Here is a 19,217-nt window from a genome sequence, read left to right as displayed (position 1 = left end):
TTGGAATATTTATTACTGAATTTCTTTGTAAGATTGTATTAATTATACTCTCCAGGGATAGAATTTAGCAGGCCCTTTGCGATGGCTGAAATGAAGGAGACTATTCCGAAGGCATCAATGTTCCCACGTGAATTTGCCCCCAGCAGCTAAAACCACTGTTGCCAGCTCTTACAGAACAGGGCCGTGATATGTTTTCTGCTTCAAAGAGATGCTGAATATTTACCAAAAAGTTCAAATACATTTTGAATGTGATAACATCTAGAACTGTAATGCAAGACATAAAGAACCTCTATCAAGCAATCTTCAGATTGCTCAGAGCAACATCCTTGGAATATACACACTCATGCATGCTTGGGGGGAAAGTAGCACTGAGTTAAACAGCCTGCAGAGTTCTCCAGTTGTTTCACACTATTGCTTGTTGACAAAAAGTAAGCAGCTTTACAACAGACCACGTGCTTGGGAGATTTTGGAGACCAGAATTTAGGAATAGAAGTGCTTGCACAAAACCTCTCAGGTTGGAAAATCCTTGGAGGATCAAAAGCTAAAGTTAACTCAATAATACTCACCATGAGTAGGTCCTGCTGCTCAAATCCTGAATCTGAGAGGCACTCATTTTTTATTACCACAACTGATATTGCTAATACATTTTCCAAACTAGGCTTATAGAGGTTTTTCTGATGGCAGGATGACTGGAATATAAATATGGGGAGGCCTGGCAGATGGACTCTGTCACACTCCCACAAACTCCCAGGGTCTTTTTTCCCCTCAGGTAGGTAAGGCGGAGGAATTTCTGTATTATGTACTGAAAATATAATTACTTAAAATATAAAAAGGAATAATGATAAACCACTGTAATTATTTACTCCTAAATAGGCAAAATTAATTTTCATTGAAGAAAGCTGACTTGGTACCATTCTGTTTCTCCAGGTCAGTGTCCAGCCCACCTCCATCTTTTTCCTTCTGCTTTTTTAACACAGAGACAGGTTCTTTCCTGAGCTTTAATTCAGGCATGGAAAAAGCTCCTTTGGAACTAATATATTACCCTTCTTTAAACCCACCTCAAAACTCTTCTTTGTAGTGATGAGTACAGGAAATTCTGAAGTGAACAGGCCACTGATGTGCCCTGACGTGCCCAGACTCTTGCAGCTGGCACTGGCTGATATTGGTTGCTCCAAATCCTGATACTTCCTTTTCTGGGCATATCAGTTTACCCTTCATTGATCCAGATAATAAGTTCCCTTATACAAGAATTTTGTTGTTGTTTTATGCTCATGTGGTGCTAAGTACCATCATGACATCAACTGTGATAAACAGAAATGTAGAAAATAAGGTTCTGGTTAATAATAATAGCAACAGCTTTACCTAAAGAAATCTGAAGCAATACGAGAAATTAGAAGAAATGAAGGCTTCTGTGTGGCTGGAAATGAAGACTTGCATGGGCTGCCCTGCAGATAAAAATTTCTAAAACTGCATATCCCTCATATCATAGTCAATTCTGTCATGTAGCAAAGCCAAATTTAAATTATTTCTGGCATATACCTTCAACCATCAAACTTCTATTTGCTGATTTGTTCTGTATTTTTACTACAACAACTTTCTAAACACCCAAGCAGCACTAATTTTTCGTTTTATAAGACAGTAAAGTTGTGATTTTGCCCTATATTAGACAAAATATTAATAAAAGGTTCTTGAGCTACTGCTGAAATAGTTGATTGGATCTTGAGTGCTGTGCTTGTTCCACTGAAGAGCTGCTGCCATGGCATGGAGCAATTGTGTGTTTTCTTACAGGAAGAAAACCCTTCCTTGTCTTATTGGTTCTGTCATCAAGTATTAAAAAATCCCTCTGGTTAGGTCACACTGGTGACAGCCTTTGCAACAGGTTGCTCATGATCTTGAATTTCTGCAGATGGCTCTCATGTTAGCAGCAGAACATTCTAGAGGCCTTTTCCCTGCTAAACAATTGCCCTGGATAAAGTGTGAGATATACTGGGTATATATATAGACTGCCTTAAATAAAAGCAATCTCCAGGTTGCTTTACCTTCTGCTCCAAATCCAAAGCTTGAGGACTGGAAAGCATTATCCCTTTTCCCCTAATCCACCAGGCTCCCCTGGGAACAGCACATGCAAGCATACACGTCCCAAGATGCTGAAGTCATCTGCTATCTGAAGAAAAGTGCAATTGCAAAATGTCGTGGTAGCGCTTGCACTTTCAGAACTTTTAACCAAATAAGATGCCATGAATTTCATAAACAATTGGATCAGAAAGGTTTTCAGGAGTGCACTGTCTGTCCCAAAACATGTCCCACTCAAGTACCATAATCTGAGCACTGAACTTCATGTCTGGTATAACTTGAATTAAAGATTTTTGGGAACTCATAGTCAAAGCAAACAAACAAACAAACAAACTCTCCATACCACTAACAACAAACACAAACCCCTGAAATAACTAATGCATCAGGTGAATGCACAAGAGTTATTTGCAGCAGCTAAATAAGCTCAATTTCACTTTCTAGTCATTGAACTATGTCTTCAGCAAGTTTAAGTTCGCAGAAATTTGTCAAAGTTCTAATTACTATTCCATGTATATGATTGACCAAAAATGCAGAGGATTTAGAAAATTATTCATAAATCAAAACATGACTGCCTACATCCCTGCCCTGCATCTCAGCTCCCATTCACCTTCTTCTGGCCGCAAAAACATGCCTGGGCCTTAGAATCTCCTGTCAAAGAGCTCATAATCCTGCATGACTCAAAATGTTTTTGGGAGAGAGGTCTTTCAGCTGATTTCCTAACTATTTTGCAAACAGCTAAGACTCTGTTCTGATGAATCCCCAGTGAGTTAAAACAAAACTGAAAAGAAAAGCAGATTCTGGTAAGCGAAAAAGCATCACGGGTTGAAACCTATGATAAACTGCTTGTGAAACAGCAATGCCAACTGCTTTAGAGAAAGAGAGCTAAAAACAGACTAAATGATCCTCAATACAAGAAAGCTAGAACTAAAACAACATTTCTACCTTTAACAAGTCAAAAATAAATGAAGATTCCCAAGATGCAGAAGTTAGAACCTGATTGGAGAAAAAAAAAATCTTATTTCTTTAACTTACTAATCACTTTTTAAAAAATGTATCTAGTAATCTTTGTGGTTTTGAGGTTTTCTAGATAATGGTTTGGAGACTTTGAAAGTCTTTTCTACTTCAGAAAAACAAAACCAACATGTAAAGTAAATTCAAATTTAAGTCAAGAGAACCTGCATTGCCTTAACATCAAGGCAAAGAAGTGCAGCCAGGAGCTGAGCACTTTGCCTTTGTAAATGGAATCTCAGAGGATCAAAATCTGATTCTCTCCCTTATGTCCCCAATTATTTGACAAAGAAGCTCTTGCCTTCAGCTGCCCTGAGTGAAAATACAGGGGCTGCTCATTTTGCTTATCTTGCAAGCCCTACAGAGGAACCTTCTCCAGACACAGGTGCAGAGCTGAGATCTGAGAGCTGTGCTCTGTGTGTGAACAGCTCCATCTGAAACAGCCCCAGGTGACCCTGTCCCCATTCCTGCAGCAGCAGCTCTTCTCCTCCATTCTGCCAGGCTCTTCAGGAGACTCATCCCTTGACAGCTTCCCCAACATCTCTTCAGCAGACACAGGGGACAGACATTCCCTCTGTACCCCTCCCCAGTCCGATGGTTCTGTTGCCCAGATGAACACACAGGAGACGTTGGCACAAAAAAGCCACCAGACAAAGCTCTTAGAAAGACTTCTTGCCTCACATCAGGTGGGCAAGGCTTACAAAAATTAATCCACTCTGCTGACAGCGGTTCCTACCTAATAAAGCCACCAGAATTTGGGCAGGAGAGTGTCAGCTAGGCAGGAGTTAACACAGAATCACACTGTCCCTTAAACTCTGTGGCCCTAGTGTGAATCAGTTCAGACCCTATTAATCTGCCAATTTTCAGAAAGCATGCTGGGGAAAACTACTGAAGTTTTTCTGCTTTTTCCAGAAAAAAATAATGTAAACACGTGTGCTTATTAATCGAGCAGGAAAAATGCACATCTCTGCTATCATTCCTTGGTTATTTTCACCAATAAAATTTATTATTTCCTCTTTGGCAGACATGCTATTTTTATGTTGAGAAGTTTATCTGTATTTCAAAGGGAAGGAATTTCTTTGACCACATAAAAGAGAAGCAAACAAACTGGCAGAGAAAACACGTGGGTCACTAGGACGAATGTTGACATAAGCCTTCAAACAAACTTTGTCCCAGGTTTGTTTTATCATTTATACAAGAAATTTAGTTCTATTTTTCTATTTTGCAAAATGTGCCTTTGGGCAACTACACAAATCCTGTTCCATTAGTGTAATTGTACTAATTTTAATCACAAGCAGCTTGTAATCACTGAAATACCTTCTGACTAAAACTATTAAAGCATTTGACAGTGATGCTTGCAAAACAGCATCCTGTGATTAGTTGTATCATTAGTGGGAGATGTTTCAGCTCATATTAATATTAAATTAAATCTTAATATTAAATTAAATTTTCTTGACATTTGGTATTACATTTGCAATGGCTGTTTGATCATGCACTCTCACACATGACAACAGATCTGTGCTCATTCAGACAAGGTCAGCACAGAAATGCTGTAAACAGTATAACAAGCAGCCTTGCATTTGCCCACGTGGAACAGAAAGAAAGAATCTGTCTTGAAATTCTTGAAATATCCCAGTCCTGTGCTGCTGTGGTCAATTTTCTCATTGTACTGGCTTAAAGAAACTTTTCCCCTAACAGGTCATTCCCAGCTCATCCTTGGCCTGCAGTTGTACCAGCACAGCTTGGACATGGAAAAGAACTGACAGGAAAACTTCTGTGTCAGTCTCCCAGTGCATTTCACACTTTTATCTCACTCCCTACTGTCACAACTGAAGATGAAAATCTAGCCTGATGTTAAAGAAAGTTTCCTGTCTGACCACTCTGGCAGTCACACTCCCACCACCCAGACACTCAGTGTTGGGACTGAAGCCCCTTGGCAGTGGGAGAGTTCCAGTGACCCAATGGGTACCCCACTTGACTCCCCACACATCTCCCATTCACACAAGTTTCCCTTGCTGGTTGGAGCCCAGATTTCCCATAGCAGAGTCCCAGATGTCAGCATCCTTCCCACTATTTAATCATGCTGCAGTAATAGCTGAACAGAAACCGGTCCCACTGGTACCTCTGAGGAGGGACACAGCAGAAAAGGAACCTCTGTTGCAGCATTTTTGAGAGAAAGAGGACATGAATTGTGAAAGTTGAGCTACTCCAGTCTAGGCCTCAGATTGAGGCCTGGTGGGGCCTTCAAAGCCTCTGACGCAGTTAGAAATTCAGAGCTTGTGGCACAGATAGAAAATAGTCTTAAGGTGTTGTGGGGACCACCGGGTTGTCTGGGTGTGAGTTAGTATAGGTTTTATGGTGTAAAGTGTAGGCCTTTTTAAGGAAAAGGTAAACAATGTTAGCCTACCAATTAGAGTGTCTTTGTTTCTGTAAACTATGTGGGAGCTTATATAAACTACCGCCTGATCTTGAATAAACGGAGAACGTTGCATTAATCATATTGGTTGGATGTGCGTTTGTCTTGTCCAGTTTCCCGTTTTTCTGAGATTCCCTGGCTTTAAACCTCTGAGCTTTTGTCCCCTCAAGTCTAAGTGTGCCACAGTCTGGGGTCTTCCTGATGAACCACTAGGTCCTGTTGGGCCTGAGTGCCTGGTCACCTGGCTGGAGCTGCAGGTCCCTGTGCCCTTTGTAGTGGAAAGGGCTGGTGCCTCCTCATGGTCCCTCACCTGGGGCTCCAGCCTTTACCACAGCCAGGATCAACCTACAGCTCCCACTGCAGCTGCTCCCTGAGCTGCTGGCACTATGTGTATTCCTCAGCCCTGAAGCCACTTCAGCTGGCAGAGCCCCTGCGAGCTCCAGAACTACATTCCTTTTGGCAGCAATATGTACAGCCACACTAATTTAAGGTAGCCACCCGAGTGTGGGTTTAAAATTAAAGCATTGGGTTCTACTTCAAATAATGCCATGGATGTGGGGACAAACTGTTCTGAGTGTGTTCTCTTTGATACTCCATAAGCTGCAAACTGCTGTTTCCATCTCCCTAATGTCTGGCCAGCATCCTGGTACAGATGGCTGTTGTACATGTCTCTGCCAGGACAGCCACACTGCCAAGGCTCTGTGGTGCTGATACCCTCATTCAGCCAGGGAGAAACCTTTATTTAGGCACACTTACACTGGCAGAAGATGAGTTTTGGCAGCACAGACTGCACTGGCACAGGATGAAGTGAAGAGAATTTGTTCAAAGCACAGATTTGCTTTCTGTGAATGTACCAGTCTTATCAAAGCACTTCTGTTAAATTCCCACTGCATGCATGGAGCACAATTCCAACAGGACCTCTCAAAACCATAAGCTGTGTCATGAGGAACTGTTAAGTTCATTCCCACTGGGAGATAACTGTGATTTGAGAAATCTTTCAAATCATCAATTTATTTTGAGGACCTAGTACAGACAAAAAGTCTCTACAGAGAGACTGGCCCAAGATTGAAAAGCTGTAATTTTGGAGGATGAAAAGCTGTTCTCTATCTAAGCTGTTATCTATCTAAGAGGTAGATCACAGATATATTCTGTTTATTTGCACACAGAGGAAACTTTCACCAGTATGTAACATCCCAGAAACTTCTCCTTTCTCCTCTATTTTTTTTTTCCAGAAGTAGTTCCTTACCAGAATTGTGCAACTGATAATGAACCAAAGGCACATTTTGGTCTTAGGGGTCTGATTAGAAGTGAAAAGTAACATGACCACTGCAAACATTCCTGAATTAGAGATAATTAAGATCCTGAGAAGATCACCAGAGGCAGGTCAGTCTTTTTAAACCCTTTGTCATCTTAAAGCAATCAGTTCCAATTTAATTTGCTTTCAGTCTAAAGACAGCCTTCAGCTAAAAGCATTTATTCAATGAAGACATTTACACTGAGTCTGTTAAAGTCCAGCCTGACAATGTTTACTTACCCAGAAATGTTTACCTCCTTTTTCACTCTCTGGCACTCCTCTGTCCATTTTTTTTTTTTTAAAGGAAAAGCAAAGAGCCCAAACAGGGTGAATCAGCTCATTAAAAGATTGGATGAGCACCAGAGCCAAAGCCATGGATTCAGGCAGAGAAGTTGCCTGTTTAAACGGAGGTGGCGTTTGTCACTACTCAGAGAGAAGGAATACTTGTGGAATAAGATTTTGGTTTGCCCTTTTCTTCTCTTTACTAAATGGGTGATAGGAAATGGTACCCAGAATAGTATTTCATTATTATTTCCAAGCAGATAATTCCAGTTAAATTGCCAAATTAAATGCCCAGGAAGGAGACAGGGAACTTAACAAAAAAACCAGGTGTTTTCTGCTACACACTGTAGTTCTGCTGTAACCTCAAAATTCATACAGATTCAAAGAAATCACCTCAAAATCCAATCTCAATTACATGTGAACTTTTACAGAGTTTTAGATGAACCTTAGATTAATGTTTTTTGGCCAGAAACCGTGGAAAATATGTTAACTTCATATGATCAAACCACAAAAAGGATGAAAATAAGCAGTTTAAACTGAGCTTTGTTTTGAAAGGTTTTTCAAAATGAAGCCCAGTTACTGGGAATTCACATGATGCAAACTCAGAAATAAAATCTCCAGAAAGTCTCTGAAAAATTAAGCAGGAGTATTTTGACACTGTGCTCCTACTTCCCTTTAAGTGTTCCTAAGTGGCAATTATTTCTAGTCTGTTTTCTATACTTCTTTTTCCAAGACTGTACATGAAAACTCAGATCTACCTCAAACATCAACCCTTCCACTGAGGGATTATGTTGAAGGAACATAGCTTTGGGTTTGTATATTTTGTTTTTGGCAAATATAAGCTTAAAAATGAAAACAGGGATTCAACAAACCAATGTTATCATAATCAATATTCCTGATCCTAAGTAAAGGCAGAAAACACTTTTGAGTTTGATTTGTGCCAGTTTGAATTGAGATCATTGCAAAGTTACTGCTGACATCAAAACAGCACTCAAGGGTAAGGCTCTGGATTAAATCTGTGTGTTAGGCTGCCTGAAAGCTCCCAAAATGCTGCATTTCAGAAGAGTTAAGGAATAGCTGGACATGGCATCGTGGCAGCAGCACAGCCCTGGTGGGCTCCTGCTTGGAGACATATGAAAAAGGCTTCCACAGAGGCCAAGAAACCAAGTCTTCAGAGATGAGCTGAAATCCTGAGGCCCAAAGGAATTTTTGACAGTATACAATCTGCTGTATACCATTTGCCTTAGGAGTTAAGCATCCCCTTGGTTGCTATTCCAGCACAAGCTGGGCTGCCCCTGCCTGTTTGCACCATTTCACATATTTCCTCAACATCATGTGATCTTCCTATCCATAGCAGGGATCACCTTAAAATTTAGATGCCATGCAGTCCTTGAGGCACTTACAGGTTCTTACAGAGATCCAGGCTGGACCCAGAGGTCCCCTGGGACCTGTTTCTGTAGCACAACAAACTGGCAACTACTCAAATACTCAAACTGACATCTGCTCCTCCTCAAACACCACCACTGCACTTTGTGCATCTTATGCCATTTCAGTGCGCTGAGTGAAGGTGCTCTTAAATCCTGTTACAATGGGATTTTGTTCAGTGAAAAAGCATATTGCAAATGCACTTCCATTAGGAGTTCTGGGCAATGCCTCATTTTGCAGTGTATTTACTTGGCTCTGTAAATATCCAGGGCAAAGAGTAACCCTTGGCTAATAATACAACCCATTGATAGAGTCAGTACACTTAAGTTTACTGACAAGAGGCTGGAACAGTCTTATGCTGTGGAAGAACAGAAACCAGGCATCAGCTATGCCAGTATTCAGAGCTGCTGGCTGTACACTGTATTTTTTACTTAGCAGGCACCAGGAACTATTATAAAAAATATTTATCAGGAAGACCCCATGCTCCTTTAATCCCTAAAGGAATTATTTAGATACACATTAGGCTTCAGTTCTTCAGAGCTGAGACCTTTCAGAGAGAATGACACATGCTAGAAGTCAATTTAAATGATATTACCAAAATCTGAGGAGTTAAAAGCACATCCTGACATTGAATAATTTTTTAAAGCACTCAGGAGACTTTGCAGGTTCTTCTACCTGTGTCATTAAATACCATAATTTCTGAGCAAGCAAAGGATTCAGGAAACTTTTTCAGAGCTGTGATCAATTTGGTGTTTATTTACTGTAAGGCAGCTCTTACGAGGAGGTTCTATGCCAGGTTAATAAACCCACAGTAACAACTGCAAGGTTATGAAAGGCTAAACCATTCACCTGTAGGATCTTGCTTCAAACATAAGCTGAGTTGCCTAGGACACTTCCAGGGCTGGAAGGATCCTGCCAGGCCACTCAGGCACATCCAAGGGTGGCACAGAAGGGGATATTTTCTCCAGCAATGAGCAGGCTGGAGTTTTGCTGGTCACTTCCATTAGCCAAACCAGGGTTTTTTTTGGACATTCCCTGAGTAATAAGCTCTTTAAAATTATGGGAGGGGGATTTTCTCAGAAGAAATGAGAGTATTATCCTATCTGCAGAAAGACCTACAAACAGAGAAAAGAAAAAATGAAGAAGAAAATCCAGAAATTTCATTCTTCTCCAAGACATGCTGTAAATACACTGTACCCCACCAGCTCAATCAGCTGAGTAGCTGTGCCACCCTTAACTCAGAAAACAAAATCACCCAACCAAAATTAACCCTTCTGGGCTGGAGGGAATTCACATTTCTGGTGTCAGGAATTTTGATATGGTCATATCTTGAATGAGAGGCACACAGAGAGACACTAGGGACCTGTGTAATCAGTCTGAAAGCTTACCTAATCAGGTGAGAATTATTTTTTCCTTATTTTATTCCTACACTGTGGCTGTGTTTTGATATTTGCCAGTGCTCAAAAGGACAAGGGTTGCCCATGATCAATAATCAGTAACGTAAAAGATATTTTCCCCGTAGCACCATCAGGGTGCAAGATTTGCCAGCTGTGCCAGTTCCTCATCTGAATGCCAAATCCATTCTTTGGACAATCCTGGGACAAGAAAGACGAGCCCTTTAGGCCAGTGGGGCTGATGTGGCTTTTTCCAGATGGCTGCTCAGGAGCTCTTGAGTCTATTTTGGAAGCAGCTCTATTTCTGCTGGGTACCACCCTGTTCATGAAGTGTGTGATACCATCAAGGCATTGGGGAGATGCTTTGATTTGAGACTTTATACCTAGCATAGAACAACAAGATGATAAAGAGGACAGAGGAGTTAATACTCAAGGGCAACACCACCAACAGATACTTTTGTTCTCAGAAAACATGAAGTTCTTCTACTGAGAATTTAGAAAAAGTTCATCTAAGCAGAGCCAAATGAATGCAGTAACTTCACCGAAGCTGCTTTTATGGAGCAAATTAAAAAAAAAGAAATTGGAGATCAAAATGAAATTAGTGCTAAAAGTCCCATTTGGGCTGCGTCTGGGGAGCTTTGCATGGTATTTTTTCACATTTTGTTTTTCAGGTTAATTTTTTTCTGAGGCAGCTAATCTTGTGATATTGTGTCATGCTAGTCATCCCTCCTAGTGAGTGACAGAGCTTCCTGCCTGTGAGTTGAAATGAAGAGACTTCTTGAAAAGTTCTAATAATTTTGGGGGCTATTTTTTTTTTTCTCTAAAGTGGATCTGAGGGGATGTTAGGAAGGATGGCCCTGCAGTTACTGACCTGCTTGTGAAATGAGAGAACATGCAGTGAATTCTCAGCAAATTTAACCCCACTGACATAACTCCTGACCAGCAAAACAGGAAGAATAATGCACAGATTTGTCATTCTTTGCCTCATAGACCAAAAATACTATTTTGTTGAAGCACACCATCTTCTCAGTCTTTAAAGAGCATGGTGTGGGTGCCTGGTACCAGATGCTTCACAAGAGAAATTCTGAACAATACCACCTCCCCCACCAAGCCTGAAGGACACTGACATGGAGAGAGAGAAAAAGCATCTCTAGAAAGGTCTAAGGCTGATGCTACTGGGGATAATGACACACAAGAGTCACACAAAACTGAGAAAAGGAAATGGAATCTCTGAAAATTACTAATAACTAACAGGTTCCTTTTGAGATTGAGCCAATGATCTTACAGGACAATGGGGCTTAGGAAAGTTTGTGGGTTTTTTTGGTTGGTTGGTTGGTGGAGACATCACTGTGATTTTGTTGATGCTAATTTTTGGAATTGGATTTTTTGAGCAGGTTTTTTTGATTTTGCTTTTCTTGATGGTAAAACTGGCTTTTAAGGGAATTTGGATTCTTTTTTTTTTTTTTAATACATTTGTTGCAATTTTCCCACAAACAGTGATATTATTAATATATTGTAGAAGATCTGGAGCTTTACTTTTTTATAGTGCGGTTTGGATTAGTCTTTGGCAGATGGTTGGGCTGTGTTTTCACCCCTGGGGCAGTCGGTTTTAGGTGTATTGCATGCTTTTTTAGGTGAAAGTAAATTGAGGCCTGTATTCTGTTGCTAGAGGAATGGAGAAAAATGTATTGGTAATATTAATAGTGGTATATTATTTTGTTGCTTTGGAGTCCAGCTTGTACTGGAGTTCCGGCATGTCTGGCACAGCAGTGCTTAGTGGTGGAGTTACTTTATTTAATGCATGGTAGTTCACTGTTAATTTTTTTTTTAATTTTTTTTTTTTTTTTTTTTTAGATTTATGCACAAGTTAGATGGGGCTGTTGAAGGGTGAGTGGGTTTTGCTGACTGATTTTTGGCTTTTTAATTTACAGATTTTTTTGTGGATGGGGATTACAGTATTTTGATTTGTTTGGTACTGCTGGTGGTGTACTGTTGAGGTGGCAATTGGTACTTGTTTTTTTTTTATTTTTAAGAGGTTTATTGTAGATAGGTTTTTTGATAATTTAGGTAAGCTGTTTAATTGTTTGATGTTTTTTGTTTTTATAGCTGCTATTTTAAATGTCTACTTGAGTCTTTGTGGGTTTTTGAAATACCTACTTTGGAGGAAGTTTATGTTTAAAATACATGGGGGTTTTGGGCTAGTTATAATAGACTGGTTTTTTTACTTATATTTAGTTAGGCTGATTTTAGTTTTTACTGAAGTAAAGTCTTGTGATTTCTTTGTTATATTAGTAATAGAAATAGGTTTTGCTTTTATATATTTTGATGGGATTAATGTGTACTGTGTACTAGTGTTGACTAAAGTTTTATATTATATTTTTGTGGTTTTGATGTGTTAGGTTAATGAATTTACACAGTCTAAAAAATATGGCTTTTCTTAGCCTCTACCTGGCTGGAGGTAGTGGAGGTAGGGCTCTTTTAGGTTCAGGGTTTTTTTTTTTTGGGGGGGGGTATATGACTTGGAGGTTCTTTTAAGGGGGTTGAAAATATCGTTATCATTATTATATATGGCAGTTTGGTTATGGGTCACTGGAACTGCTTTTTTATTGGTGAATTTTTTCTTGGAGTTTTGCTTTTTTTTTTCAATTTACGTACCTGTTGTGCTAGAGCAGCAGTAGGTTTCTTATTTTATTTTTTTATATTTTTTTTACAATTGTGCAGAAAGAACTACAGCTCAGCACATGAAGTGTACTTTTTTTTTTAATTTGGGGAATGTTGGCATTGGGTACTAGGACTTTTGATTTGTATTGTTGAGATTTGGGGAAAGTCTTTTTTGAGTTTCTTATGATTTTTTTTAATTTTGTCTTTTAGCTTTTGTAGACGTGTTTTTATTGCTGTAATTTCAGCATGTGTTGGACTATGTTTGTATATGTTTGGAGCTTTTTTGCTATATTGAGTACAGTCTCCTCACTATCATCTCGCTTTATTATTGCTGAAGTAGAAGTGTATTCATGTGGCCCAAGTCTTATAAGTTTTTGCTACATTACGGATGTATACGGTATTAAGTTTGATTTACTGTATTTATAATATTTGAGAAGATAATTTTTGCTATTGCCATTTTAAGTGTTAAATTTTTTTGTTTTATATTCTTTTATTTGGTTTGTTGTCTATAAAGATTATCTGCACCTAGGTATTTGAAAATAAACTCTGTGCTTCTTCCTCCCTCCTTTTACTCTTGGAATAAGTCTTAAAGGTGTAGAACTTATTATTCCATATGAACAGGGCAGATGATTGGGGATAACGGCATCACATAGTTAACTTAGGACAGTAGTCAACATGCCCAGGTAAGGTTTTTACACCCTTATTTCCAGTCCCTCTTCCACATGTTTATAACAAATATTTGTGTTGTACCAATGTAACATAGAATGATTTTCATGTAACAGATATTTCAAGGTGACTTGTTTGCTTTTCAATCATGTTTAGTATTTGATAGCTCATCAAGGCGTTCTGATTGAATAAGGTGATAGAGACACAACATGGGCCTTTGAGCTCATTGATGTTCCCATGATCCATGTGGGACATGTTCTAGAGAAATCCAGCACTACCTACTAAAACCACTGAAGCACTGTCTTTGCAGAAGTACATAGTCCATAAACAATACCCTATAAAACAAGAAATAAATAATAATTTTTAAATTTTCCAGGGTATAGCATCAATACCTATATGTATAGACTTGTTTTTTGATTAATTCTTGTCCTGTGAGACGTACAGTCTCCTGTCTTGACTCTCATTTCTCCTATTAATCTAAGTTATTCGTCCAGCTTTTTAGCAATATTTTGATACCAAGGCAATTTCTGTGTCACATATCATCTCAAGCTGGAATATTCAGCAGCTACTCCCTTCACCCCATTTTATCAGTTTTGTCCCAAGTGCAGCTATGCACACTGCCAGCTAAGAGAAAAAGAAAATCTTTCTTTGGTGGGGTTTCCTTGGTATTTAATGGCATACTACTTCAATTTCTATGTCGGTGTCTCCATGTCACACCATTGGGTTGATGTACAGATTAGGGAGCTTCATGTGTGTAAGTGCCCCTCATCATCCACCAAAACGAACCAAGTTGCATATTGTATTTATGAAAGCATCTAACTTTGTGCAATCAGGGAAAAAACAAAAAAAACCAAGAAGAGACCTCAAGATTATAGAATATCATTCCATAAAGTGCAAAGAGACTGAATTGGCAGAGATAATTATTACTCAGTGTCGCCCTGATTCTTGAGTTTTCTTAAGCCTTCTGAATTTACATTCTATTGGGAAACTTTCCCACACAGTTTCTGTAAATAACGTATTGTTTTGCATTCCTCCATGGGGGTGGAGAGACTTGATGTACTAGTGCTTTGTCCAATGTCTTCGGAGAGGTGGCCCGTTCACTCTCCAATCCACTGTCACCTTTGGAGAAGTATAAAAGTTGGAGTCAGAAAATAAACGCTCTCTTTTTTGCCTTGCAAGGTAGCAAGTGGCTCGCATTGCTTTCTCGTGTCCTATAGCGACATCTGGTGACCGCCGAAGTGTATTGCAGCTTAGGCTGGGAACTGTTGGTGAGGTTTTTCTGTTTGTTTAGAGCGTTGTCTATTGCTGTTTTTTTTGGTAATGGAGAGCTTTGAGGGCATTAGGGAGGAGTCTGTGGCTTTGGACGTTTGGAGGGAGGTGCTAAAGCGGAAACGCGTTCCTTTTTATTGGGATGATTTTGAGAGGCTGTTTTTATGGGCAAGGGAGCAGGGATTCTTTCCCAATCTTGCTGAGGCCCTTTCCTGGGAGAATTGGTCTCCCGTGGGAGATCGCCTCCTGGATGCCCTGCTTGATAATCGTTTTGAAGATGTTGGGCCGCTGATGATGCTGTTTAAGAGGTTGGATGCCATTTGGCAGGGGTCTGAGGTTGGCAGTTCTCGGGCTTCTCTGGGGGACCTATCTGTCTTGGATGCGGATGCTGGGGAGGCTGAGTCTCTGTACAGTTGCCCTGATTCCCCTAGCCCCGGGGGGAGTGAGCCGGAAGGTGGCTCCTCCTCTGGTGTGGTTCGGGCTCCCAGGCCACTGGCTTCAGGCATCCGGTCGGTGGGGCCGCTTCGGCCGCCTCGCCCTGCCCCGCGTCGCAGGCGTAGTGGGCTGGGCGGGAAAGCACTTTCTCTTTGTGCCTTCCCGGCGCTCGGGGGTGAACGGGGGCCCGTGGATCAGCCCCCGCCTCGGATTGCGTCTGACTCGGTGACGGTGAATTGCCCGAACTGTGGTGTTACATTTCCCCTGGAGAAGACACAGGCGCATTCGCCCGGTCCGGTCTCGGGTTCATCTTCTGAGGAGGAACCCGCTCCGATCCCTGAGCCTGCGCGGCCTGCCGGGCATGCGCAGGCGGTGGGGGCTGCCAAAGGCGGGGCCTTGGTCACTGTTCCATCGGACCCCGCCCCGGCAGGCGGGCAGCCTGCCCCGTCCTGCCTGATGGGGGCGGTGCCCACCGGGAGGCTGCGCGGCGCGGGTCTGACGCTTCTTGGGGGCGTGCCAGACTCCCTTGTGTCGTCCCGCGGTGACGTGTCTCCGCGCGCCGCGTCTCCCTCTTCGCCCCGTCCTTCCCCCGTCCCGGGGGATGGGAGCGCTGCGCTGGGGTTGCGGTCTGCGCCTCCGCCTGCGCCCGCCGCGGTGCCCTCTGCTGATACTGCAGACAGCACCGCTGGGGCACCGGCTGGTTCGGTTCCGCCTTCCCCGCCTGCCGCGGGGGCCGGGACTGCGGCACAGCGGGGCGCTGGGGTGTTCACCTTTAGCGCGACTGCTGACGCGGCCGGCGGGAGACCGGTGACTCCCCGTGGCCGCGGATCCTCCCAGTCGACCTTGTGGACCCTCCCTGCCTGCCAGGTGACCGTGCGTCCGAAGGACCACGGGCGGTTTTGGCAGGAGGTCCTGGATAAGGCTGAGGAGATGTGCGACTTCGGCCCCTCGCGGAGCCTGCCGGATCAAGGGGAAGGCTCCTCTGGCTCTGCTGATGCTGCGGGGGGCGTGGTGTCCGGTGATGTTGCACCGCCTCGCAGCCCAGGGGCTGCCAGTGTCCCGGAGGCTACGGGACACGATACGGTGGATAATGCAGCCTTACCAGGGGGTCCTCAGGCTTTCCCTGTGCTTAGGGGTGTTACTCATAACACTCATGAGCCTTTTTCATTTAAGGTGTTGAAGGAAATCCAAGACACCGTTGCACAGTATGGTGTTGGGTCTGCTGAGGTTATGCAGACGATCCGATTACTTGTTGCTAACCTGCTGACGCCTTTCGATATTCGTTCTGTGGCTCAGGCTCTTTTTGACCCTGTGCAATTTGACGTGTTTGAGGACAAGTGGGCCGCTTTAGTGGCCAGTGCAGTACGGAAGAATGCTACGCGGGGGCAGCAGGATCCCAGACGTGTAGCTACCGCCGACATGTTGATGGGCACAGGTAATTATGTTGATCCTCAGGGGCAGGCGGGATACAATCCTCTCGTGCTTGAGCAGTGCAGGACGTTAGGCTTAGCAGCTGTGATCCAGACCTTAGAAATGGCTGCCCCGATGGAACCCTTTCTGACTGTTGTTCAAAGGGCCGATGAGTCATTCATGCACTTTGCATCGAGGTTGACTGCCTCGGTGGAGCGGCAGGTGGTAGAACCTGAGCTAAGGCGAATGGTCCTTGCGAGATTTGCTAGGATCCACTGCAACGCAGAATGCAAGAGAATCATACAGGCTCTTCCTGAAGGGGCTACACTTTCACAGATGGCAGCGGCCTGTGCAGACCTAGGCCCCTCGGTTCAGAAGGCGGATGCTTGGGCTGCTGCTGCGCAGCCGGTCTGGGCAGCACCGCAGGGCTGGCAGCAGCCCCGGGGAGCTGCTCAGGCGAGCACCAAACGGGGGAAGAAAGCACAGAAAGGAAAATTTCCCTCGTATGTTTGTGGCCGGTGTGGAAGGCCAGGCCATCCTGCAGAGGTTTGCAAGGCGACGGTTCATGTTAATGGCCAAGCACTCCCGGGCCCGGGAAACGGGAAGCGGAGCGCGAAGGGGGGGCGCGCTCAGACACAAGTTCCTCTCCAGACCCCAGAGCCCATGGAGGTCTGCTCGGCCAGCTTGTCGCCAGCACCCGCGGGTCAGCAGGTGTGGATGTCTGCACAGCAGCAACAGTCGTGTTAGACTCTTGCAAGGTGCACAAGGTTCCCCTGGACGCCTTTGGTCCCTTGGGTGAAGGCATGAGCGCCTTCCTCATGGGGAGGTCTAGTGCCACCCTTCAGGGCGTCATTGTGCACCTGGGTCTCATTGATGCAGACTTCACAGGGCAGATTTGTGCAATGGTTTCCACACCCACACCCCCTGTTACGATCCCAAAAGGGACACGGCTTGCTCAACTTGTGCCTTTTAAGTCTTCTGTTCGCAGGACGACTGACCGGTTGCGAGGCGATGGCGGTTTTGGATCCACTGGGCCGCCTCAAGTTCACTGGACTGCTGTCCTGACCAAAGACCGTCCCGAGATGCTGTGTACCCTCTCCATCCCTGATGCAACACCGTCAGAGATCCGCCTGCGCGGGCTCCTTGACAGCGGCGCTGATGTCACGGTTCTCTCCCTTGCCGCCTGGCCTCCGGAATGGCCCCTGGATCCAGCGGAGACGTCTGTTGCGGGCCTGGGGGGAACAGCACGGTGTTATGTGAGCCAACGGCCTGTGCTGGTCACAAACCCAGAGGGACAGACGGCCTGGATTAGGCCTTATGTTACTTCTTCTCCTGCTAACCTCTGGGGGAGGGATGTTCTATCTGCGTGGGGGGTGCGCATTGGGACGGGTTTTTGATGGGGGCCACTGCAGCGAAGGGCGCAGAGTGTCCTACGCCTCCTATACGGTGGCTGGTGGATACACCTGTTTGGGAAAACCAGTGGCCCCTCCCTCAAGATAAACTGATCGCCCTTCGGAAATTGGTGCAGGAGCAGCTGGACCAGGGTCGTCTGGAGCCTTCTAACAGTCCCTGGAACACCCCTGTTTTCTGCATCAAAAAGAAGTCTGGGAAATGGAGGTTGTTACAGGACCTCCGGAAGGTCAATGCGGTCATGGAAGGCATGGGAACATTGCAGGCGGGCATGCCATCGCCTGCCATGCTTCCTGCAGGCTGGCCGATCTTCATCGTGGATTTGAAGGATTGTTTCTTTACAATTCCTTTGCATCCCGATGACAGACCGAAATTTGCCTTCACGGTGCCAGCAATTGACAATGATGAGCCTGCACAGCGATATCAATGGAAAGTTCTGCCACAGGGGATGCGCAATTCCCCGGTCATATGCCAATGGTATGTGGCCCGTGCCTTGTCTGGAGTTCGCAAGCAGTTTCCTGATGCACGTCTGTATCATTATATGGACGACATCTTGGTGGCTGCGTCCACTCAGGATGAGCTGCTGAGGATTCAGCCTCGGTTGCTTGATGCTTTGCATGCTCATGGGCTGCAGGTGGCTCCAGAAAAGGTTCAACAGCAACCTCCTTGGAAGTATTTGGGGGTCAAAATTCTGGAACGGACAATCCAACACCAGGAGGTGCAATTTGCACACTCGGTCAAGACACTGAATGATGTTCAAAAACTGATGGGTGTCATCACCTGGTTACGTCCATACTTGGGACTAACCGATGCACAACTGTCTCCTGTGTATGATCTGTTGAAAGGAGACTCTGATTTAAAATCACCTCGCACATTGACCCCTGAGGCACGTCAGGTGCTGGAGGAGGTTCAGCAGGCTGTTTCTGCCCGTCAGGTTTATCGCATTGATCTTTCCGTTGATGTCGCTGTGTTCGTTACCACTCCAGATTCGCATCCCACAGGTATCATTGGTCAATGGAGTGACAAATGGTCCGATCCCTTGCACATCTTGGAATGGGTTTTCCTGCCCCATCAGCCGCAGAAGACGGCAACGACATTGGCTGAGTTGATTGCTCGGTTGATAATGAAATGCCGGCAACGGTGTTTGCAATTGATGGGTGCGGATCCTGCAAAGATCATACTCCCGATATCCCGGGAGGACTTTGACTGGAGCTTTGCACACTGTGTGTCCCTGCAATGTGCTCTAGAAAACTTTTCAGGGCAGATCACTTATCATTTGCCCAGCCACAAGCTACTGCAGGTGGCAAAATCTATGCAGATCTCTTTGCGGCCCAAAAATAGTCAGGAACCTGTGCAAGGACCCACCGTCTTTACTGACGGTTCGGGGAAAACAGGAAAGGCCATTGTTACTTGGAAGGACGGATCTGAGTGGAAGGTTCTGAAAGGTCATCAGGATGGGTCGGCCCAAGTGGTT

The sequence above is a fragment of the Taeniopygia guttata genome, chromosome 4 (assembly GCF_048771995.1).
Source record: "Taeniopygia guttata chromosome 4, bTaeGut7.mat, whole genome shotgun sequence".
NCBI lineage: Eukaryota > Metazoa > Chordata > Aves > Passeriformes > Estrildidae > Taeniopygia > Taeniopygia guttata.
The sequence above is the reverse complement of the archived record's forward strand: the minus strand, read 5'-3'. Positions refer to the sequence as shown.